The sequence below is a fragment of the Myotis nattereri genome (genome assembly GCF_964212035.1).
Source record: "Myotis nattereri genome assembly, chromosome: 2".
Lineage (NCBI taxonomy): Eukaryota > Metazoa > Chordata > Mammalia > Chiroptera > Vespertilionidae > Myotis > Myotis nattereri.
In genome coordinates this window covers 143,381,425-143,405,335 of record NC_138076.1, presented here as the reverse complement: position 1 = coordinate 143,405,335, position 23,911 = coordinate 143,381,425, and the positions used below count along the sequence as shown (strand labels likewise).

General features: G+C 46.0%; 1 pseudogene across 1 annotated transcript; it reads right to left on the bottom strand.

The window, feature by feature from the left end:
- Window positions 1-20,253: 20,253 nt before the first annotated feature.
- LOC308514673 (negative elongation factor B-like) lies at window positions 20,254-21,702 on the bottom strand (annotated as a pseudogene). Its single transcript has one exon. The product of its transcript is annotated as a negative elongation factor B-like (transcript).
- Window positions 21,703-23,911: the final 2,209 nt, after the last annotated feature.

Sequence of the window (23,911 nt, the reverse complement as noted above, 5' to 3'; positions counted from 1 at the left end):
TACACTCAGGGTGCAGACTCAGTGAGCACCAAAGCCCCATTGAAGCAAGTCTTTCCCCGGAGGGGTGTCTCCAGCACAGAAGTTCTCCCACTGCAGACACAGCCAATTCTCACAGTCAATTGGCCTGGAGGTCAATTCCTCCCAGTGATACCTATAACAATCAAGGCTTAACTACAACAAGACTGTGCACAAAGACTACAAGGGGGTGCACCAAGAGTGTCCATCTCAGGTAATTGGGGAGGCTGAACCACTGGGCCCTAGAGGACACTTAGCACAGAAAACCACTTTATCAACACAGGGAAGCATAAAAAATGTGGAGACAAAGAAACAGGACACAAATGACAGAAATGGAGGAAAGCAAACTACTGGAAAAATATCTTCATGTGAAGATTAAATAAATAAATAAATAAATAAATAAATAAATAAATAAAATGGAGGCAAGCAATCTATTAGATACATAGTTCAAAATTCTGGATATAAGGATGAACTTAGGAGAAGAGTAGATGAACTTAGTGAGAACTTCAACAGCATAAAAAGGACATGGAAACCATAAAAAAGAACCAGTCAGAAATTAAGGATACACTAACTGAGATGAAGAATAATTTACAGGGAATCAACTGTAGAACAGATGAAGCTGAGAGTCAAATCAGTGATTTAGAATATAAGGAAGCATAAAAACACCCAATCAGAACAGAAAAAAACAAAAGAACGCCCCAAAATGAGGATAGTGTAAGGAGCCTCTGAGACCATTTCAAGCATGTCAACATTTGCATCATGAGAGTACCAGAAGGAGAAGAGAGAAAGCAAAATATTGAAAACCTATTTGAAAATACGACAGAAAACTTCCCAGGAAATGCAGAGAATCCCAAACAAGATGAACCCAAAGAGGCCCACACAAAGACACAACATAATTAAAATGCCGAAGGTTAAAGACAGAGAGAATCTTAAAAGCAGTAAGAGAAAAGCAGTTAGTTATCTCTAAGGGAGCTTCCATTAGACTTTCAGCTGATTTTTCAACAGAAACTTTGCAGGCCAGAAGGGATTGGCAAGAAATATTCAAAGTGATAAAAATCAAGGACCTACAACCAAGATTACTCTTCCCAGCAAAGATGTCATTTATAATTGAAGGTCAGATAAAGAACGTCAAGACAAGTAAAAGCTTGAGTTCATCACCACCGAACCAGTATTACATGAAATGTTAAAGGCTCTTTTTTGTTTTTCTTAAATCCTCACCTGAGGATATTTTTCCATTGATTTTTAGAGAGAGTGGGAGAGGAAAAGACAGAGAAATATCAATGTGAGAGAAACACATCAATTGGTTGCCTCCTGCATGAGCCGGGGAGGAGCCTGAAACCAATGTTCATGCCCTTGAATGGAACCTGGGACCCTTCGGCCTGCAGGCCAATGCTCTATCCACTGAGCCAAACTGGCTAGGGCAAGGCTCTTCTTTAAGAGGAAGAAAAAGAAGAGGAAGAAAAAGAAGAAGAAGAAAAAGAAAGAGGAAGAGGAGAAAGAGGAGGAGGAGGAGGAGGAGGAGGAGGAGGAGGAGGAGGAGGAGGAGGAGGAGGAGAAGGAGAAGGAGAAGGAGAAGGAGAAGGAGAAGGAGAAGGAGAAGGAGAAGGAGAAGAAGAAGAAGAAGAAGAAGAAGAAGAAGAAGAAGAAGAAGAAGGCAATAAATATATATCTGCCCAGCCAGTGTGGCTAAGTGGTTGAGCATCACCCTATGAACCAGGAGGTCATGGTTTGATTCCCAGTCAGGGCACAGGCCCAGTTTGTGGGCTTGATCACCAGTGTGGGGCATGCAGGAGGCAACTGATCAGAGATACTCTCTCATTATTGATGTCTCTATCTCTCTCTCCCTCTTCATAATCAATAAAACTACATTAAAAAAATACATATCTATCAATGATTGAATCTAAAAAACAAAATAAACAAATAAGCAGAAGAGAAACAGACTCATAGATACAGAGAACATTTTGACGGTTGCCAGATGGGAGGGGCTTGGGGGGACGGGTGAAAAAGGTGAAGGGATTAAGGAATACAAATTGGTAGTTACAGAAGAGTCACAGGTATATAAAGTACAGCATAGGGAATATAATCCTATATAATAAAAGCCTAATATGCTAAGTGTCCGGTCGTCTGGTCATCGGTTCAACCAATCAAAGCATAATACTGTATGCTAATGATATGCTAAGGCAGCTCAAGCGCTAGCCATGACATTCACTGACCATCAGGGGCCAGACACTCTGAGTGGTAGGTTAGCTTGCTGCTGGTGTCCGGCAGATTGAGACTGAGTGAGATAGGCCAGACATGTCCTGGAGCCCTCCCCAGCTGGCCAACCTCCTGTGTCCTTCCCCAGCCCCGATCGTGCCCTGGTGGGGTACCTCGGCCTGGCCTGTGCCCTCTTTTTTTTTTTTTTTTAAATATATTTTATTACAGAGAGGAAGGGAGAGGGATAGAGAGTTAGAAACATCGATGAGAGAGAAGCATCGATCAGCTGCCTCCTGCACACCCCCCACTGGGGATGTGCCTGCAACCAAGGTACATGCCCTTGACCGGAATAGAACCTGGGACCCTTCAGTCCGCAGGCCGACGCTCTATCCACTGAGCCAAACCGGTTAGGGCTGGCCTGTGCCCTCTTGCAATCTGGGCTGAGGGACTTCCACCCCTAAAAGTGCACGAATTTCGTGTACCAGGCCTCTAGACAATAATATTCTTAATAACTATGTATGGTGTCACATGGGTAGGAGATTTACTGGGATGATCACTTAATAAGTTATATAACATCTAGCCATTAGGTTGTATACCTGAAACTAATATATAGTTTGTATGTCAACTTTAATTTAAAAATAAAGAAAAAAGAAAGAATTCAGCAACTAGTAGGGGACAAAACATGACATTATTTCGTGAAACCAGTTTGTCAGGATGAACAGGAAATTGAATTGGGGGCTTTGGTGGTTTTGCTCCAAGAAGATGAATAACCTGAGCCGGATAACCTCTCCAGAGTGTCTGTGCCAACACAGAAAGCATAGCCTACGAGGATTCTCAAACTTGAGAAGTGGGTGGCTCATTGAAAATGTAGATTCCAGGATTCCGATTGCTTGGTTCCGATTTGTAGACTTACCTGGGGCCCAGGCACCTGCATTTCAATATGCTCTGAAGCTGATTCTGGTACAGATGGTCTATGAGCCACACTGTGAAACACAGATAAAGTCAGAATTCTTTTTTAATGATTAAAAGAAAAACATGTTACAAATGCAAACGCTAGCACTTCCTCTGGGTCACGAGGTCAAATTCCAGGCCCCTGCAGAGCCCGCCTTTGCGTCCCACCCACAATTCTCTACTCATTCATGCAACCTGAGATCCTGACCCTCACCTTTTATGGAGCTCCCCAAGCCCAGGAGCTGCTCAGATGGCAAGGAAGGCCCTGTGTGAGTCCAAAAGCTATTTTCTCTCAAGCGAATAGCTCTGCTAGAACACCATGTAACTATTGTGTTGTTTTGTTTTTCCGTGAAGTGGTAGGAAACAGGGGAATGTGATAGTCCTTTTTCTGGGTTCAGGAAGGAAGAAAGCAGCTGACTGACATGTAAGTCTATGAGGTTGAATTTTTGCACATGCACGGCAACTTATAAAAAAAACATTTAAAAAATACTTTCCCCAAACAGTTGAAATGTAATTACTTCTGCCAACATTTTGCCATGTAATAAATTAAAGTGACCAAGGAAATATCTACCATAACTGGTCATAAGTACAAGGCTACTCAAGAAGCTGCAGAACATATAAGCTGCCCCTTTCCAGTCCTAAGAGGTGGGAGGCAGACAACCAGTCCAACTGGTGCTCGGAATACGTTTACAAGAATGAAGTTCGTTTTCTTTTTATCTTTCTTTTTTGGTCAAAAGTCATTTTCCTAAACTGTTGTTTTGCATGTGTATGTCCCCCAAAATGAATGTGTTTGAAGGTTACGTAATTCGTCAGCTTGTTCCTGCTTACTCCGAGTTTCAGTTGAAATTGAAAGCTGAGAACAACAGCTAAGGAGCACACGTTCTAAAGAGAGAGGTGTTGGACATGCCAGCTTAGGACTTGCTAAGAGTGGCCAGATGTGATCGTGTGGTCCTCAGCCTTTTACCTGCCTTCAGCTTGTCTAAGGAAGGAGAGCTATTTGGTGGAGAAAAGAGGCTTTCTTTGAAGAGGGTTGTCCGTTAGGAGAATGGGCTCTGGACTGCCCCTGTACCCCAAGCCAAGTGAAGGAAGCAGCCAGAGAACCTCTCAGAGCTGGGGGTGTGGTGTCCGTAGAGGAAAGGGACAGCTCACCTAGTCCCCACCGAGGTGCTCACTGGGTGCGGCAGTTCTCCTACCAGAGCCAGGAATCTACATGTGACCACAAGAGTTTGAGTGTGGGCAGGAAGACAGATGCTGCCCTCTGCGGCCGCTGCTGGCCTGATCTCCTAGGTTTCAGTGGGGATGGGGAGTGAGGGCGGTGAGCCTGTACTATGTACCCAGGGGGCCAAGTGGACACCAGGGAAAGAAGCTGGCACAAGAGAAAGAATTGTGTGGGGATTAGACGAAGAGTGCATTAGACAGAGTGGGAGTCTGGATGTGGTCATGGAGAAGCCCTTCAAAGGACCTACAAATGTTCCTCACGAGGAACACAAGCCCGCCTGTGAGCTTTCTCAAAGAGAGAGAAGGCATTCGATGGCCAAGAGATGTTCTAACAGTTGGTTTGATCATCACAATTTGCCCCTTTTCCTATCATCCTTCCTCCCCTCCACCCCTTTCTCCCACAGTCGATAGAATCCTGGAGGACAGGAGAGGATGTGGAGTCACACAGACCACAGTCCCCTTCCTGAATCCAGGGTCTGAGCATAGGTTAGACATGAGCTAGGGAAAGGGAAGAAGGTTTAAACTGGAGGAGAGAGCAAAAGTCTGGCCTGACTGGTCACATTTCCCAATTACAGGAAATAAGAGTGTTCTAATTCTCAGACAGGTAAAGCCAAGTTGTCTGCCTGAGATACTGTCTCAGGGCAGAGAAGGAAAAAGCAACAGGACATCTGACGTTAGTGATAGAGGAAAAAAAAAATAACACAAATGAATACTCCCTGCTCGAATCCTCCTGAGCCCTGCCCACTTAGTAAACCAGATACCTTTGCAATGTGCACTGGCAGCAAAGGATAGAAACTGAGTAAGGCCATCGCTGTCAGCAGAGAACTTGCACAAGTAGGACAGGATTTCTTACTGAGAAAAGAACCTGCCACGTGTTCTCTGATTTCTCAGCCTGCACCAGGCTAAGAAGAAGGCTGGGCCCACTGATTTTTTTGCCTCAGGGAGGTTTGTGTTTTAGAGCAGAAAGCAAAATAAGAGGAAGACAATTTCTCCTATTTTTTTATGTGAAAGCTTTGTAATTTTTTTTAAAAAAAAATATTAGATATCTAGTTTTAAAAAAAGGCAGAGAAAAAAAGAGCATCTTTGAGAGGGCTCCCAAATGGAAAGGGAGTAAAATTCAGCTGGGTCCAAGGGTAGTTGGAGCCTGTCCCTCCTTCCAACAGCACCATAAACAGGAGGACAGAGTTGAGGGGGGAAGAATGGACCATGGAGAGAGGGTACGTCCCAGCCAGTGGGCTCCCTTCAAGAATCGCAAATGCCTGGATAATGAGACCAAATGATGGGCTAGAAACTAAAGGCTCATCATCCTCAGTCTGGGCTCAGTGGTACCATTTAAGCTCCTTAAATTTTCATTCATCCCTAGGAAAGATTGAATTCTCCAGTAACCTGAAGGCATTTGGACGTGAAATCAGATATAATACTGTTTTTTTTTCCATTGGCATTTATTGACCATCTGAATTTGTAGTTGAAAATTCACATCCACTACAGGAGAAAAGAAACAGCCAGCTGTAAATGTCTTGATAAATGCCACAAGAGAGGTATGCGTTAAGAGGCTCAAGGAAAAGTTTCCCAAGAAATCCCTCTATGGAGGAGACAGGATTTTGAGATAAACTTTGCATGACTCATAGGACTCCAAACGGCAGCAGCGGCGGAGGGGTGAGTGGACGGCATCTGGTGTCAGAAAAGCACAGAGATGGAAAAGTCCAAAGGAAACTGTGTATAGAAGCACTTCACGGCAGTTATTCATAGAAGATGCTACGGAAGATCAGGGATGAGAAAGGAAATTGGGTGGGACTTGAATGCGAGCCTGAGGGTTTGTATATATTTTGGCAGCAACAGGAAAACATTGACAGTTTTTAAGGAGTAATGTGGCATGATGAGAGCTGAGCTTTAGAAAAACGTAATCTGGCAGAAATACACGGGATGGATGGAAGGAGAAAGTGATTGAGATGGGATGGGAAACAGGAGGCTGTTGCTGGAATCCAGGTGACAGGTCATGAAGGGCGTGACAGAGTGGCGGTGACCTTGGATTGTAGGAAGGGCTGTGAAAGACATTGAGAAGTTAGATCTTCCACCTGTATGGGTGTGAGACAAGATGGACTTTTAGGCATCAAGCCCAGCTGACAGGAAATATCGTACTGCTATTATAGAAGTGGGAAATCGTGGAAGAGGAGCTAGTTTACAGTGGACAAGTTCTAAACTTGAATTCATTTAACCTGATATCTGGATTTACAACTGGGTAGAGATGTCAGGAGAGAGGAAGAGCCTAGAGATGAAGGGTGAGGAGTGCCTTAATAGCAAAGTTTCCTATCTCCCTTAGGGGATGTCTCAGAATGATTTTGGGACAGGGAGGGTAGGGCTGGGCTATGGCAACGGAGGCATGGAAAAATGAAGTGTGGAGCAGGGCAACACACACACACACACACACACACACACACACACACACACACATGGCTTGGTCCAGAAAATGAACCTGAAAAGAACTGGTTAAAGAGTTTTCTGGTTTACTTGGAACTTACCCTCATTGCCTGCAGTGTTGTCCCTGGGACCCTATGGCTTTCCCAGCACCTTTCAGGCTCCCTGTCCCGTGGATTTTCTCAGTGGGATGCATATACTCCTGAGAGGCAACTAGACTTTCTGAGTTTGGAGAGGCTCTGCCACTTTTGACCTGGGGAAGCACTTCTTTAGCCCACTGGTCTCAATTTTCTTGTCCCCCCCTCCCCCAATTGTTTTAATAATAAAATGAAAATGAAATTTGTAGGGTTTTTCTTGTAGAGAAGAAATGAGATAGTGCCTAACAAAGCACCCGATAGAGTGACTAGGAAGTATTAAGTCCCCAACAAACATTGTCCCCTCCCTGCTCTTCTGCCCGGCACCGGCCAGTAGTAGCTGAAGAGGGCCCCTCGCTGGAGCAGCTCAAAACGGCACAGAGAGGAATGAATGGAGGCCTACAACCCTATTCAGCCCTACAGATGGCAACTCCATTCTTTTAGTTGCTGGGGCCAAACCCTGAAGTCATCACAGATGCCTCTCTCGCTCTCACATCCTACACACATCCTCTTTGGCAAGGCCTTCTGGCTTCAGGCTTTACCATCAAAGGGTGGCTGGAACCTGACAGCTTTTCACCGTCTCTGCAACAGCTACACACCCGTCCACCAGACTCTCTGCCGGATTACTGCAGTAGCCTCCTGCTTGCTCTCCCAGCCTCTACCCCTGCCCCCGCCCCACCCCCACCCCCACTGTTTTCCACACAGCAGCTGCGATGATCCTTGTAAAATATAAATCAGATCACACTCCTCTTCTGCTCAGAACTCTCCAGTGACACACCATCTCACTGAGGATCAGATCCCAGTGCTGGACCACATTGGCACAACCTCACTCTGGCACCCTCCCCTGCCTCTCTCCTGCCCCCTGACCTGCCTACAGTGTCTGCACGGGCTTGGCCCTCGCTGTTACCCCGCCCTTTGAATGTTCTCCCTGAGATCCTGTACAGCTCCCTTAGTCGCTCTGAGCTATCTCCCGATCTCTTAAAAAAAAGGAAAGAAGTCCTCCATCTCATTTCGTCAGAAAAAGCCTTTCTCTCCCCCGTGGACAAAAAAGCATCCTCTCCTCCCCCTTTACTTTTTTCTGTCCTGCTTTATCTTACCCTTCATAGCATTTACCATCACCTGCATTACGTGTTTACTCACTTAGTTGTCCTGTTGTGAATCTTCACCCAAGGATATTTTCCCATTGATTTCAAGAGAGAGTGGACGGGAGGGGGAGGGCTAGAGAGACACGTCCATTCTTTGCCTCCTGCAGGCGCCTGACCGGGGCCAGGGATGAGCCTGCAGCCGAGGTACATGCCCTTGACCAGAATTGAACCCGGGACCAGGCTGGGGCTAGTTGTTTTTTTAATCTCTTCCCACTGGTAGCTCTATTTTCATATCCACTTCTGTGTTTCCAGTACCTGGCTGGACATGGGGCCTCATTTCTTTTAACCAAGAAGAATATCCCTGGATGGACCTCCTGAAAAGCCGCTCCAGGACTACTGCTCTCACCCCAGGCTCCCGCAAGGCATGGCGGTTCCCTGTCACCCTGGGGCGTTTGATTACTAGTGTCTCCTCAGAGAGCTCGAAGTGGTTTAACCCGCTGCCCGTCTCTGTCCCAGGACAGGCATCCCTGGCTGTTTGGCAGTTCGCTTTCTGCCACTTTGCTTTTATAAAAGACCTACATTAATACCTGCTTTTGCTAACAGAAAAAAATCCGAAGCAGATTTTTGCTTTTATGAAAAAGGGGGAGAGGTGAAAATAGCATTCAACCTTTGTTTTGCAACGAGCTGTGGTGGCTCCGCTCACCTCCTCCCGGAACCGCACGCAGCATCTCAGCATCAGCCGCTGTGCTCGGAGCCGTGTCTGTGAGCACCTGGGCTCTGCCTCTGCTAATGTGGTGCATCTGGTAGCCAGATGTGCCCCGAGCTCTCAGGAAAGCCCCGGGTATCGGGAAGAGCTCATGAGGGTGTTAAGCTGGACATACGTAAACATATTTGGGGTGATTTGATAGGTTATAGTTTGGGTCTTGGAACACTTAAAAATATCTCATATAAATGTAATAGTAATTGCTTTTCCGCTTTTTGCCATTTTGGGTTATGAAAGGTATCATAGGAATGCTCCGCTTTCGGAAAGCGAGGGAAACCTGTGGCTGTTTCTTTCATTTTTTAGATTTTATTGGTCTGTGGACTCTTTTCCTGACTGTGTTGCCATTGGCATGTGAGCCCCAGGAGGGCTGGACTGGTGGCCTTCCCTCGGAGCAGGCAGCTTTGGCACAGCGGCCTGCACACAGACAGCCACTGCTGTTGGTGGGATGGTGAGTGCACGCGTGTGCGTATCGTGGGAGCGGGAAGAGAGCGTTTCCGTCAAAGGAAAGTCTGGCTGTACTTGCTTCCAGCTTCGGAAGAGGTGGCATCGTTCTCCTGAGGAAGAATAGACTTATGCTGCTCCCTTCCCAGTTAAGGAGATTGGTGTGATGAAGAGTTTGCTCTCATTCAAAGAGACTGATTTCTCAGCTTCTGTGGGTGCTCTGTGCTGGGAGGGCAGATATCCTGAGAGAATGGCCTATTGTTCGAGGAGCGCCTTAGCTGGTCAGGATTTACCAAGGGCGGCTTTCACGAGTTCAGAGCAGTGAAGCGGAGAATAAAACTGTTCTGCGTGAAAATGAGTAGTGTGTTAGCTGGCTAGGGCTGCCATAACATAGTACCACAGACTGGACGGCTTACACAACAGGTATTTCTCACAGTTCTGGAGCTAAGGGGTCTAAGAGCAAGGTGTTGGCCTCTCTCTTTGGTTTGTAGTTTGCCACCTTCTCCCTCTGCCTTCCCCTGGTTGTTCCTTTATGTGTGTCAGTGTCTTAATCTGCTCTAGGGCCCACTTTAATGACCTCATTTTAACTTAATTACTCCTTGAAAGACTCTATCTTCTCCTGTGACTGGCTTATTTCACTTAGCACGATGACTTGGCTGTTGCATAGTGTAAGATTTCCTTCTTTTTGAGGCTGAATAGCTCCAGTGCATGTGTATAAATACCACTTTTGCTTTATCCGTTCAGTTAGGTTCTTTCAGTATTTTTGCTGTTATGAATAGTGCTGTAATGAACACGGGGATGCAGATATCTCTAGGACATCTTGATACCAATTCTCTTGGATATAGACCCAGAAGTGGGACTGCTGGATCCTAGGGCAGTTCTATTTTTAATTTGTTTGAGGAACCTCCATTATGTTTTCCATAACAGTTGCACTGTTTGCATTCCCATCAACAACATAAAAGGGTTTTAATTTCTCTACATCCTTAACAACAGCTGTTTGTTGTCTTTTTTTTTGTAACAATAGCTATCCCAACAGGTGTGAGGTGATATCTCATTTTGATTCCACTTATATAAGGTATCTAAAATGGACTCATAGAGTAGAGTGGTCATTATAGGGGCTGGGGGAGGGTAATAATTTGAAGTTGTTCAATGGATATAAACTTTTAGTTATAAAGATAAATAACTTATAAAAATCTGCTATATAGTATAGTGCCTATAATTAAAAATACTCTGATGTGCACTGACAGCTTTGTTAAGAAGGTAGATCTCAAGTTACATGTTCTCACCACAGACACCCACACGTACACACACAAAAGGACGGGGCAGGAAGAAGCTTTTGGAGGTGATCAATATGCTTATTCCCTTAATTGTGGTGATAGTTTCATGTGTGCAAACCCATCAAATTGTATATATTAAATACATGTGGATTCTTGTATATCAATTACACTTCAATAAAACTTTTTAAAAAGAGCCTATCTTCAAGCAAAGTCACATTCAGAGGTACCTAGGAAGCTGGACTTCAACATATGAGTTGGGGGAGGGACACATTCAGCCCATAATGAGCAGGTATCAGATTGAGGTTGGGAACATGAGAATAAGAGACAGAGGGGGGGAGTTGGAAGCCCCACCCCATGGAGGGGACCAGGGATCCTGTGGAAGGGGCAGACAGTGTGGTAGCGCCTGCTAGGTGTCTGCCCTCCTTCCAGAGAAATAGTGTTGGGCTGGGCATGTGGCCTCCAAGCTAGAGGCTGCATGTTGTAGTCACCCTGTGTGTAGGTGTGGTCAGGGACTATGGAATGTGACTGAAAGTGATGTATGGAATGTCTGTACTTAGGAAATCCTGACCCTTCTACAAAGGCATGTCTGTGGTTTCCCCTGTCTTTGGACGTAATTGGAGGCAAAGAAATGTGGACTTGGAGAAGTTTGGAGGCTCAAGACTTCCTGCAGGCTCAAGATCAACCATCCCACATAGAAAAAGAAAAGAAGAAAATCTGGTCACCTGCATTCCCATTCTTTTCTGTGAATGGTAGCACCTCCTTCTCTGCAGCCCAGCTATGACTGAAGTCAAGGACCAGGCCCCAGGGGGAGGCAGGGAAACAAATGCAAGGAGCTTGGGCCTCTGCACCACCATGTGGAGCCATCCCACCCATCCGACTACTCCCCTCAAGACTTATGTGAGCCCTAACTGGTTTGGCTCAGTGGATAGAGTGTCGGCCTGCAGACTGAAGGGTCCCAGGTTCAATTCCGGTCAAGGGCACATGCCTTGGTTGCAGGCACATCCCCAGTAGGGGGTGTGCAGGAGGAAGCTGATCGATGTTTCTCTCTCATTGATGTTTCTAACTCTCTATTCCTCTCCCTTCCTCTCTGTAAAAAATCAATAAAATATATTTTAAAAAAAAAGATTTATGTGAGAGTGAAATAAGTGTCCTCATCATTAGTTCCTGTATTTGGGGGATTGTCCTGCCAGTACCCTAACTAATGCAGACAGCAAAATATATTTCTAGTCCCCATGATTAATGTGTTTTAAGAAACCCCAAAACTCTTGTTATGAAAACTTTATAACTTAAAAATAGGAAAATGGTATAATTAACCCATTGTAATCATCTAGTTTTAGACTTTACTAACTTTTCAGCACATTTATTTCATTTGTTTAAGAGGTTTCAAGAAGAGGCATATTTTATTTTAAGTTATCTGTAAAACTGCTCAGCCTTGTAAAACTATTGATTGTTTCAAAGTTCACTAAATGTCTGCTACATATTAACTTCTTCACATGTGTTGGTGAAAAAAAATCAGAAATATGTGCTGTTTGCCCCTTGTAAGGTGATAGTGCATGAAGAGAAGAGAAGAGAAGAGAAGAGAAGAGAAGAGAAGAGAAGAGAAGAGAGGAAGGGACAGGAGGGGAGGGGAGGGGAGGGGAGGGGAGGGCAGGGGGAGAGGGGAGGGAAGGGAAGGGGAGGGAGAAGAACCATAAGAAGTGGATGTTAACTGGATTGAGACTTTAGTGGAACCAGGAAGTCCGAGCAAAGAGTGAGCACAGCCATGGAAGCAGCTTGGGTTTGCAGAAATTTTGGGAAAGCACTGAACTCTCCACAGAATGTAGGATAGGGACTCAGCTGGTTTAATTTAAACAACTATATATATGAAAGCCTAATATGCAAAGTGTCCCCTCGGGAGTTCGACCGACTGAGAGTTTGGTCACTCATTATGACATGCACTGACAGAATAAACCAGGGGGCAGCATGGAATGAAGGAAGGCCCCGGCCAGCAGCTGGTAGCTGGCAGCCACTAGGGACCCTACCTGTGCATGAATTTTGTGCACTGGGCCTCTAGTTAAATATATAAGCAACTACATAGACTAGAGGACTTACGGACTTCAAAATGACAGCCTACATGTGTTTAGTACATATATGCATAAAGTGATGGATGGAATAATGGACCTAGTACTGTACTACTGGGTACAATGCCAACTTTGGTATTTATTTATTTATTTATTTTTTCCAACTTTGGTATTTAAACCCCAGGGGCCATCCTAGACCAGTGGTCCGCAAACCGCGGCTCGCGAGCCACATACGGCTCTTTGGCCCCTTGAGTGTGGCTCTTCCACAAAATACCATGTGCAGGCACGCACGTACAGTGCAACTGAAACTTCGTGGCCCATGCGCAGAAGTCAGTTTTCAGCCTGGGCAAGTCTATTTTGAAGAAGTGGCATTAGAAGAAGTGGGGGGTGTCGGTCGGCCGGGTGACAGGAGACACGGCGCAGGCGGGCCGCGGGATATGCAGCGCGGGGGGAGGCGCACACGATTCATGCACAAGTTGAGTGAGCCAGTCAGTTAGCAGCCTCATTGTGAGTGGGTAGTGCTAGTCGCATCCGTAAATCATGCACGGGTGACAAAAGTACCTACTCGAAGCATAAAGTTACCTGTATTTTTCCAACCAGCTGCAAATCTTACAGGTATTTTTGCCATCAATTTAAGAATTGTAATTATTTTGTGTTGGTGGCTTTATTGTTATAAAATGAAACATTTTTTTAGGTGCCCTGTTTGACATGGCTACAAAGAAGCAGCAAAGAAAAACGGAAGACGAAAACCATGACTTTAAAGTTGAATGGACCGAGACTCTCACGTTTATTCAAAACTTAAATGGCTTTCCGACCTCTTATTTGTCAGGAAAAGTTGGCGCATAACAGGAAATCAAATTTGGAGAGACACTTTACAACTAAATAAGTGTCATTTAGTACTAAATATCCTGTCGGTGATGCAAGGAAGAAAGCAGTTGAGGAACTTTAGAAGAGTCAAGAAAAATCAAGTTCTGTATTTAATTACTCGATGCAATCTTCCAACAATGTTAATATTGCAAGTTTTGTGGTTAGTCAAGAGATTGCTAAGAGAGGAAAACCATATACAGACGGCGAATACATAAAAAGTTGTTTTATAAATGCATCCAAAGAGCTATTTTGGGATTTTAAGAACAAAGCAGATATTCTAAAAAAAATTAAAGAGTTACCATTGTCTGCTAAAACAGTGAAAGACAGAACAGTCAAAATGTCTTTGAATATAACCAACCAGCAAGTCGAAGATCTTAAACTGGTTTCAGCTTTATCAATAGCAGTTGACGAGTCTTGTGACAGAAATGATACAGCGCAAGTTTCACTTTTTGTGCGATTTATTTCACCTACAGGTCCTAAAGAAGAACTTTTAGGATTATTGCTACTCAAAGGTCAAACACGTGGAGAGGATATAGCAAATGCTGTAATGAGTGCATTGAAAAACATTATATTCCACTCGATAAAATTGTCTCAATTTCAACAGACAGGTCAAAAAGTATGACTGGCGTAAGAAACGAGTTTGTTGCTATTTTGAAAGAAAAATTAATCATGAGATACTTACTTACCATTGCATCATTCATCAAGAAGCACTTTGTGCACAGACATTTCCAGAAGAAATTTGCAAAGTTATGGAATTAGTGATTAAGATGATCAACTCCATTATAGCTAAAGCTCTTAATCATCGCCAATTTAAAGAATTTTTAGTTGAAATGGAGAGTGAGTATGCAGATCTTCTGCTGCATAACAAGGTACGCTGGTTATCAAGAGGAAAAGTTTTGAACCTTTTTCTTCCTTATTAACAGAAATTAAAGCATTTCTCTTTGAGAAGCGTGTTCACTATCCAGAACTAACAAACGATCAGTAGATCCAAAAATTTTATTTCATGGTAGACGTCATGTCTCATCTAAATCAGCTTAATCATAAACCACAGGGGAAAGGAAACACAGTTTTTTCGATGTTAGAAGTTATTTCATTCGAAAACAAATTATCTTTTTTTGCTCAAGATTTTGAAAGAGAAACTTTGATTCACTTTCCAAGCCTGTTGAAACATCACTGAGAACATAATTCTGATATTGACATTTGCTATTTCAAAACAACACTTTCAAATATGAGGGAAGCTTTTCTCAACAGGTTTCAGGAATTCAGAAACAGCAAAGAGACGTTAGCCTTTGCTAAAACAACTCTCAGTGCTACTGTAACAGAATTAAAATTTTCTCCCTTTAATATTGACATTGGCAACTTTGAAATGCAATTGCTGGATTTAAAAAACAAAGAACTGTGGAGCTCGAAATTTGAACGTCTTTGTGGTGATATAGAAATATTGGAGAAAAACAAATGTGAACTTAGTTCACAGCACAAGTGGTTTGCTTTGAAAGACCTGGAGAAGGAAGATATGTTGATTTTTAACACCTGGAATAGTATTCCTCACTCATATAATCAACTGAAAAAACTAGCATTTGCTGTTCTTTCCTTATTTGGGTCTACATATTTATGCGAACAATCATTTTCAAGCATGAACCTTATCAAGAGTAAATTGAGAAGTCGTCTTATTGATGAGAACCTGGAATCGTGCCTAAAATTAAAAACAAAAACATACAAACCTGACTTACCCAAACTTTCCAAGAAGATGCAAGGCCATTGTTCACATTAGTGTTTGTCAGTCATTGTCATGATTTAATTTTATGGATATTGTAAGGTAAATTGTAAGGGATTTAATTTTATCAATAAATGATATCATTATTAAGTATGATATCAAGTTTTATTCAACGTACCTATAGTTTAACTAAGACTTAAAACTTTAAGTAAAGTTTATTAAGTTAATTTTAGGTAAAGTTTTGGAGTGAAAGAAGATGTAGTGTTGAAGATTGAGAAAGGTATGTTGAGATGGTTTGGACATATAGAGAGGATGAACGAAAAGAGATAGAGGAAACAAGTATACAAGACGAGTGTGGATGGGAGAGTTGGAAGGGATTGACCTCAGCGAATGTACCTCAGTCAGATTGAGGACGTTTTTAGCAAAGGCCAGCTTAGGAGTACCCTAATTAAGTTAATAACAATGGACCTACCTATATAGTTTAAGTTTAAAAAATTTGGCTCTCAAAAGAAATTTCAGTCGTCGTACTGTTGATATTTGGCTCTGTTGACTAATGAATTTGCTGACCACTGGGCTAAGTGGATAGAGCATTGGCTTGCAGAATAAAGGTTCCTGGGTTGAATTCCAGTCAAGGGTACATGCCTGGGTTGCAGGCTTGATCCCCAGTAGAGGGCATGAAGGAGATGGCCAATCAATGATTCTCATCACTAATGTTTCTATCTCTCTCTCCCTCTCCCTTCCTCTCTGAAATCAATAAAAAATATATTTTAAAAAAATGAGTAAGAGACCTTCCTGTCCTTGAGGAGTCCACAATCTAATTAGAAAAGAGGATCAGAGTGATAATTTCCATCCAATATGACTAGAACCATGACAGAGATAAACACAGGATAGCACTGGGCCCCAGGGGAGGGTACCTCACACAGACAGGAATAGGTAATTAGAAAGACTCTCCTAGAGTGCATGCCTTTGACCAGAATTGAACCTGGGACCCTTCAGACCGCAGGCCGACACTCTATCCACTGAGCTTAACCAGTCAGGGCTCTTCTCCTTTCTTCTTTTTCCCTAGTGGTTCTCAACCTTCCTAATGCCGTGACCCTTTAATACAGTCCCTCATGTTGTGGTGACCCCCAATTTCATTGTTACAAATTGAACACAATTAAAGCATAGTGATTAATCACAAAAACAATATGTAATTATATATGTGTTTTCCGATGGTCTTAGGCGACCCCTGTGAAAGGGTCGTGACCCACAGGTTGAGAACCACTGCAAGAGGAAAGGAGAAAAGCAGAGGGTTTTGAATCCATACCAAAAGGAGGGAAAAAGAACTCTACTTGGACACAGAGCAGTCCAAGTAAGACCCCAGAGGCCTGAAATAGTGTACAAGTTGGGGAATTATGATGTGTTCCAACCATAAAGTGAAAGAAAGGATGGAAGGAGATGAGGTTGGAGAAAGGGGTCCCAGGCTGTCCTCACATGAAAGTCATTACAAAGCCTCTCTTTCCCACACTTCCTCCTCACTCTCTTTCTCCCTTTCACCAGGTTCATCTGTTTGCTTTAAAATAACCCAGGGGTGGGCAAACTTTTTGACTCAAGGGCCACAATGGGTTCTTAAACTGGACTCAGAAGAAGGAGCTGCGGCCGTGTTTCCCGACGTTGCCATGTTAACCCTGCTGCTGGTGAAGGAGCGGAGGGGAGAGCAAGAGAACCCTCTGCTCTTTCGGCATCGTGGGCCAGATAGAATAGCCGAACGGGCCGGATCTGGCCCACGGGCCGTAGTTTGCCCACGGCTGAAATAACCCCTCAATTGAAAATTGAAAACAATTCTTTTTGAGAGAAACCAAGATGGCGGCATAGGTAAACACCTGAAATTGCTGCCTCACACAACCACTTCAAAAATACAACTAAAAGACAAAATGGACATCATCCAGAACCACAGGAAGGCTGGCTGAGTGGAAATTCTACAACTAGAAGGAAAGAGAAAACCACACTGAGACTCAGAGGAGGTGCGGAAGTAAAGTGCAGAGGTACAGAGGCGCATGCAGAAAGGGCTGGCAGCTGAGGATATGGTTGTCTTTTTCAATCAGGAGGGAGTCTCAAGCTCCCGACTACTCTGAACTCCAGTTCCAGGTGAGTCTCTGGGGACCCAGACTCATACAGGAGAAACTAGACTGTCTGGCATCGGTCAGAACTCGAGGGCGGCTTTCTCTCAGAGGTGCTTGCAGTGATTACTGGGACACTGAGACCCAGGGCCTCTTAGAACAGGACTGAGGATCAGCCATAGCTGTTTGCTCCGCTCTGTTGATCACCTGAGACCCAGCCCCACCCAAGCTGTGCGCAGAGGCTTTTGCATATGAAAGGCCTGGCCCTTTGCAATCTGAAAATTACCTAACAAACTGCAGCTGGGTCACAGAAACCCAGAACATCCAAAAGAAGGCCCAAGGCCCCAAAGCAGCTTGCATTGCTTTATAGCTGGGCTCCTGCTGGGTAGCCTCAGGCAGAAGCTAAATTAGCACCTCCTGAGAGATCCAAGAGCCAGTGTACCCAGTGGTCAGAGTGGGACCATCCAGATTACAACTCCTCAGATCCATAAGGGACACACTCAGGGGGCAGACTCAGTGAGCACCAAAGCCCCACTGAAGCAAGTCTTGCCCCAGAAGGGTGTCTCCAGCACAGAAGTTCTCCCACTGCAGACACAGCTGATTCTCACAGCCAATTGGCCTGGAGGCAAATTCCTCCCAGTGATACCTACAACAATCAAGGGTTAACTATAACAAGACTGTGCACAAAGGGGTGCACCAAAAGTGTCCACCTCCAGTAATTGGGGAAGCTGAGCCACTGGGCTCTATAGGACACCTAGCACACAAAGCCACTCTATCAACACAGGGAAGCAGCCAAAATGTGGAGACAAAGAAACATGTCACAAATGACAGAAATGGAGAAAAGCAAACTACTGGATATAGAGTTTAAAACCACGGTTATAAGGTTTTTCAAGAACTTTCTAGAAACCACTGATAAATTTAGTGAGACCCTCAAGAAATCTAGTGAGACCCTCGAGATTATGAAAAAGAACCAACTAGAAATTAAGCATACACTGCCTGAAATAAAGAATATTATACAGACTCCCAAAAGCAAACTAGAGGATCGCAAGAATCAAGTCAAAGATTTGAAATACGAAGAAGCAAAAAACATCCAACTGGAAAAGCAAAAAGAAAAAAGAATCCAAAAATACGAAGGTAGTGTAAGGAGCCTCTGGGACAGCTTCAAGCGTACCAACATCTGAATGTTAGGGGTGCCAGAAGAAGAGAGAGAGCAAGATATTGAAAACCTATTTGAAGAAATAATGACAGAAAACTTCCCCTACCTGGTGAAAGAAATAGACTTACAAGTCCAGGAAGCACAGAGAACCCCAAACAAAAGGAATCCAAAGAGGACCACACCAAGACACATCATAATTAAAATGCCAAGAGCAAAAGACAAAGAGAGAATCTTAAAAGCGGCAAGAGAAAGAAACTCAGTTACCTACAAGGGAATAGCCATACGACTGTCAGCTGATTTCTCAACAGAAATTTTGCAGGCCAGAAGGGAGTGGCAAGAAATATTCAAAGTGATGAACACCAAGAACTTACAACCAAGATTACTTTACCCAGAAAAGCTATCATTCAGAATTGAAGGTCAGATAAAGAGCTTCACAGATAAGGAAAAGCTAAAGGAGTTCATCACCACTAAACCAGTATTATATGAAATGCTGAAAGGTATCCTTTAAGAAGAGGAAGAAGAAGAAAAAGGTAAAGATACAAATTATGAACAACAAATACACATCTATCAACAAGTGAATCTAAAAATCAAGTGAATAAATAATCTGATGAATGTTATGGGTTCAATCAGCGAGATAGACCACCAACTCAGAATTTAAATTTAAGAGCCTTTATTACACATTGTATGCAGGAAACGTATTTATACATTTTACGTTGACTGTAGTAGTAGAGCGCGGGACACGTATTAATACGTTTTTTATAGACTAGCAGTAGAATGCGGGTAACGTATAAATACGTAAACTAAAGTTATCGTAATTTTACTGAACATTGCCATTTGCACAAAAAATTAGCAAAAATGGCCCGAGCCACCAGTTATCGCGCGATAAAAACTACCCGCAAACAATGTGTTAATCTGGCCAGTGACTGCAGCACATACCTCCTCGCAGGGAGCCTCGTAACTGCAGCCCCAATGGAGTGTGCAGCAAAGCTTTTATTTGCAAAATCTAAAAAAAAAAAAAAAAATTAAAAATCAATTCTTTTTGAGGTTGTTTTATCTTCCTTCTAAACAGCCCTGACTGGTTTGGCTCAGTGGATAGAGCGTTGGCCTGCGGACTGAAGGGTCCCAGGTTCAATTTCCTTCAAGGGAGAGAAGGGGCAGAAGGGGGAGGAAAGAAGGGAAAGAAGACCACAATCTAATTAGAAAAGAGGATCAGAATGATTATTTCCATCCAATATGACTAGAACCATGACAGAGATAAGCACAGGATAGCACTGGGCCCCACAACTTTTTTTTTTTTTTTTTTTTTTTACCAAAACGCTTTTATTTACACATGAGTCACCGCCGATGACGCTGACCCTTACCTGCTGAGTGCACCTGAACAAGGAGCACACCTCTCCCAGGGTAAACTGAGGCAGCAGGTGGGGCCTGGGCTTTCCTCAGCCTGGACAGGGGCACCCTCTGCCTGGGGTCCCAGTACAGTGGACTGTCCACTGTTAAACACGCAGGAGTCCTCAGAGGGCCAGGCTGACCAGCAGTGCTGCTAACCTGTGCCCCACGCCAGCCGCCCAGCCCCCTGGAGAGCAGGGGGCTCTCCCCACTGCACCTGCAGGGCCTACAGTGCAGAGCTCTGTACTGTGAGGCAGAGCTCACAGCCTGAAACTGTCCGTGCTCACGCACACGACTGTCAGGTCAGGGTGGGCTGAGGCGTGGAGGTGCACCTGCCCAGGGGACCACCCTGGGCATCAGCTCAGCCATGAGCACCGCTCTGCCTCCAGGAGACACGGGTCCCGATGATCCCAGGCCAGGGCTCCTTGGCCGACCAGGCCGTGTCCTCCCAGGGCCGTCCACTCCCCGGCGACGTGTCAGAGGCGGGCTCGGGCGGGCACGGCAGGGAGGGGCAGCTCCAGGGCCGGGCTCGGCGGCCGGGGCCCGGCTGGGCTTGCGGTGGTCCAGCTGCTCCAGCTTCTCGCTGAGCTGCGAGTAGAGCTCCTTAGCCGCTTCGCCGCTCTGGCCGCTGGGTTCCAGCACCTTCTGCAGGGCCTGCAACCTGGTGGGCGCCACGCGGTGGTGCGGGTGGAGGAGGAGCCGCAGCACATGCCGCTGCCGGTTCTCCTTCCTTTGGGGAGGCGGTGAGCAGGAAGCCGTCGAAGAGGCTGCTGCAGAAGTCCTCCAGGGCAAACTCCTCGGCCAGCAGTGCCAGGTTCCCCGTGAGCAGGTGCAGGAAGATGTCGCCGAAGGCCAGGTCGCTGAAGGTCTCCACGAGCCCGGGCAGCAGGCGGAGGAGCGCGTTCTTGTTCCTCTGCGTGGTGATGTGCAGCAGGTAGCAGAGCCCCACCTCGCAGGCCATGCGCTGCTCCCGCAGGAACCTGGTGAAGGTCTCGGGAAGAGCGCTCGGGTAGGCGGCCGGGGCCCGCTCCTCCGCCGGGAGCTTCTGGTCCACGCTGAAGGCGAAGTCGTCCACCATGAAGGACATGAGCGTCGGCAGGAACTTGGTGATGAGCTCCACCTCCATCCTGGGCTCCTTGAAGACCTGGCTGTCCATCATGTCCCAGGCCCCCTGGCCCAGCGCCAGGAGCCTGAGCAGCAGGAGCAGATCAGGGCTGTCCCTGGGCAGCGTCTCCTGGCCGACCAGCCCCTGCAGGTGCCGGAGGGTGCTCAGGGACAGCGTGTTGATGGCGAAGGGGTCACACAGGATCATGGACAGGTCCCCCAGGACTTGCTCCTGACCCTTCTTCACTCTGTCGAGAAACCCCTGCAGCTCCCACGCCCGCTTGCTGTCCACGAAGCGCTCCCGGATGCAGGCGTCCAGGCACCAGGTGAACTTGTGGCACGGGTCCACCGAGTAGATGTCGCCCACGTCCAGGTCGTGCAGGGACATGAGCAGCTGGCGCACAGCGTGCGGTAGTGCACATTCCGCCTGCGCGGGAAGAGGGCCCGCAGGAACTGCAGCACCCTGTCGTACAGCTTCACGTTCTTCCCCACCGTCTGCGTCAGCTTCTGCACCACCTCGCCCTGGCGCCGCGTCCGGGGGGGGGGGGGGGGGGGGGCGGGGGGGAAGGACTGACGAAGTTGTGCAGGACCGAGAGCTCCGTGCTGAAGAGCGCGCGCTCCTTCTCCAGGATGTACTGCTTCAGCAGCGGGGCCGCCTCGTCGCCAAAGAGCGCCTGGTTGTCCTGCCAGATCTGCCTCTTCACCTCCAGGGCGCAGGCCCGGTACAGCTCCTTGTCGGCCATGACCAGCTTCAGCTTCTTCTCTGGGACCCTGGGCAGGTGTTTCATGACGCACATCACCGCCGGCTGCAGCGACGGCATCTTCACCAGCGAAAAGCTCTTCTCCAGCAGGTCTTCCAGCTTCTTGTACCTCTCCTCCGCCTTCCCCTCCGCGGCGATGGCCGACACTCCTCCAGCAGCTTCTCCCGCAGCTCTTCGAACACGGACTGGCGGAACTCCAGGCGCGGCGTCCCGTGCAGGTCCAAGAAGGGCAGGGCCGACTGCAGGGAGGGCAGCAGCACGCCGTTCTCTGTCTGGAACTGCTCGATGGCCTTGAGCGGTTCCGTGCAGTTGGTGAGCATCTCCTTCAGGTCCTCGCCATTGGCCACTCCCAGGTCCTGCAGCCCCGGGAACAGGGCCGAGGCCCCGGTCCCAGGCCGGCTGGACGCCCCATCCCCACCGCGCTCCTCTGGCGCCGCTGCAGGCCCCCCCGGCAGCCCACTCCCTAGGGCCGCGGGGGCCGCCTGAGCTCCTCTCCCCCCGCGCCCTCCAGCTCGGCAGGTCCCTGGCCCCAAACCACCCCCTTCCGCCCTGCACCGCGGGTCACAGGCTAACCTGGGCGTGGAATCCCTTGCTGATCCAACAGAGTATGAGAACCTTTTTCCTGGATTAAAAGAAGCCTTTGTTGTGGACGAATGGGTGAAGGAAACACATGCTGACCTGTTGCCAGCTAAGCAATACCCACTTTCACGCCAAATGAAGAAAGAAATGTAATGGAAGAGTCAAAAGGCTTTCTATTGGGATCCAACGGTTCCCAAAGGTGTGGACAGAGCCGGTGAAGAAGGAATGACACAGAGACAGCGTTCAGTTGATCAGCATAGTTGGTTCTCTAGCAAGTATCTCCAGCCAGGTTCTGTATTTATTGTCTCGTTACATCTGTATTTATACCAGTTGATTTTAATCCTATTAATTCTATTCCAAAGGTTAGGATGTTTCTTATCTCCATTCCACGGTTACTCTATTGTTCTATTAAGCTACAAGGAAGTAACTGAAGGAGATTATCCTAAGTAAAGATTATGTAGCTTAAGCGTGATTGTAGTTAAAGTGATTAATTACCTACCTGGCACTTAGTTAAGGGGTTTTATTCCCTCCCTAACTCCAGGGAAAAATCCTCACCTGGGGAAACAATCTCTCTCGGGGAGGTGGTCCTGTTTAAAACACATAGGGTTAAGAGGGGGAGCAAACATATGCCATATACGCCAGGTCCCGTGAAACATAAACTGTGCAGATGTTTCTTCCTGCAGCGACTGTGTCAAGCAGCAAGGGTGGATTGGCTTCCGGCAGCTTTCAGCTCTCAAGACCACCTCAACAGGAACTTGAAGGGAAACCTGCTTCTCCTACTCCAGTTATCATAGACTCCCACACAGCCAACAAAGAAGAAAAGAGTTTACTCGAACTAGAGGATTTGGATAATTTGGATTTAGAAGATACTGACACAACAGATATCAACCTGGATGAAGAGATTTTGGGTGATTGAATGTAATGTTTCCCATTTACACGACTAAACAGATTATTATGGACAGGTATTGTTACCCTGACCGCAGTGCTCTGGGACTCTGAGAAGAAACTCCTTAAATTGTATGTAAACACTGCTGTGCCCTCCTGGTCTTAGGAAGTTTGTGTGGCATCTACATCACTGTTTCCTTGTCTACTAAAATAGACATGGACTTTGATTTTTTTCATACTGTCATTAGACCATGTCTCATAAAATCTTTTGAGTTAATGAAAGAGAGAGAGAGAGAGAGAGAGAGAGAGAGAGAGAGAGAGAGAGAAAGGAGGCCCTCCGGAATGAGGCCCAGAAATCAGGATTTTAAAAAGATTCCCAGGTGATTCTAATGTGCAGCCAAGGTTGAGAACCACTGACCTTGATGCATGGAAACACTGGACAGGACTAGTTTAAAGCAAAGATAAACCCTTTACTAAAGAAGTTATATGCCTTGTGCATGACTACCCACCGTGACCGGCCCAGATAGAAATTTATGATTAGATCACTCTGTGAGGTTACTTTCCATGGAACCCTTTTTTCATCCACATGTTGTGGAGTGACATTCACGAGAATAAGACCACCGACTCCAATTAGGTTTTAAACAGCAAGCGAGGATTTATTGAGCTTGCCAGCGACTACAGTTACAGCACCCTGCCGAAGCAAAGGCTGAACTGCAGTGCCTGCTACAGGAGTTACATTTATTATTAAATTTTGTGGAGGCCCAGAGAAAAATGTGTCTTTCAAATTCTGGGCCCCCAATATGGA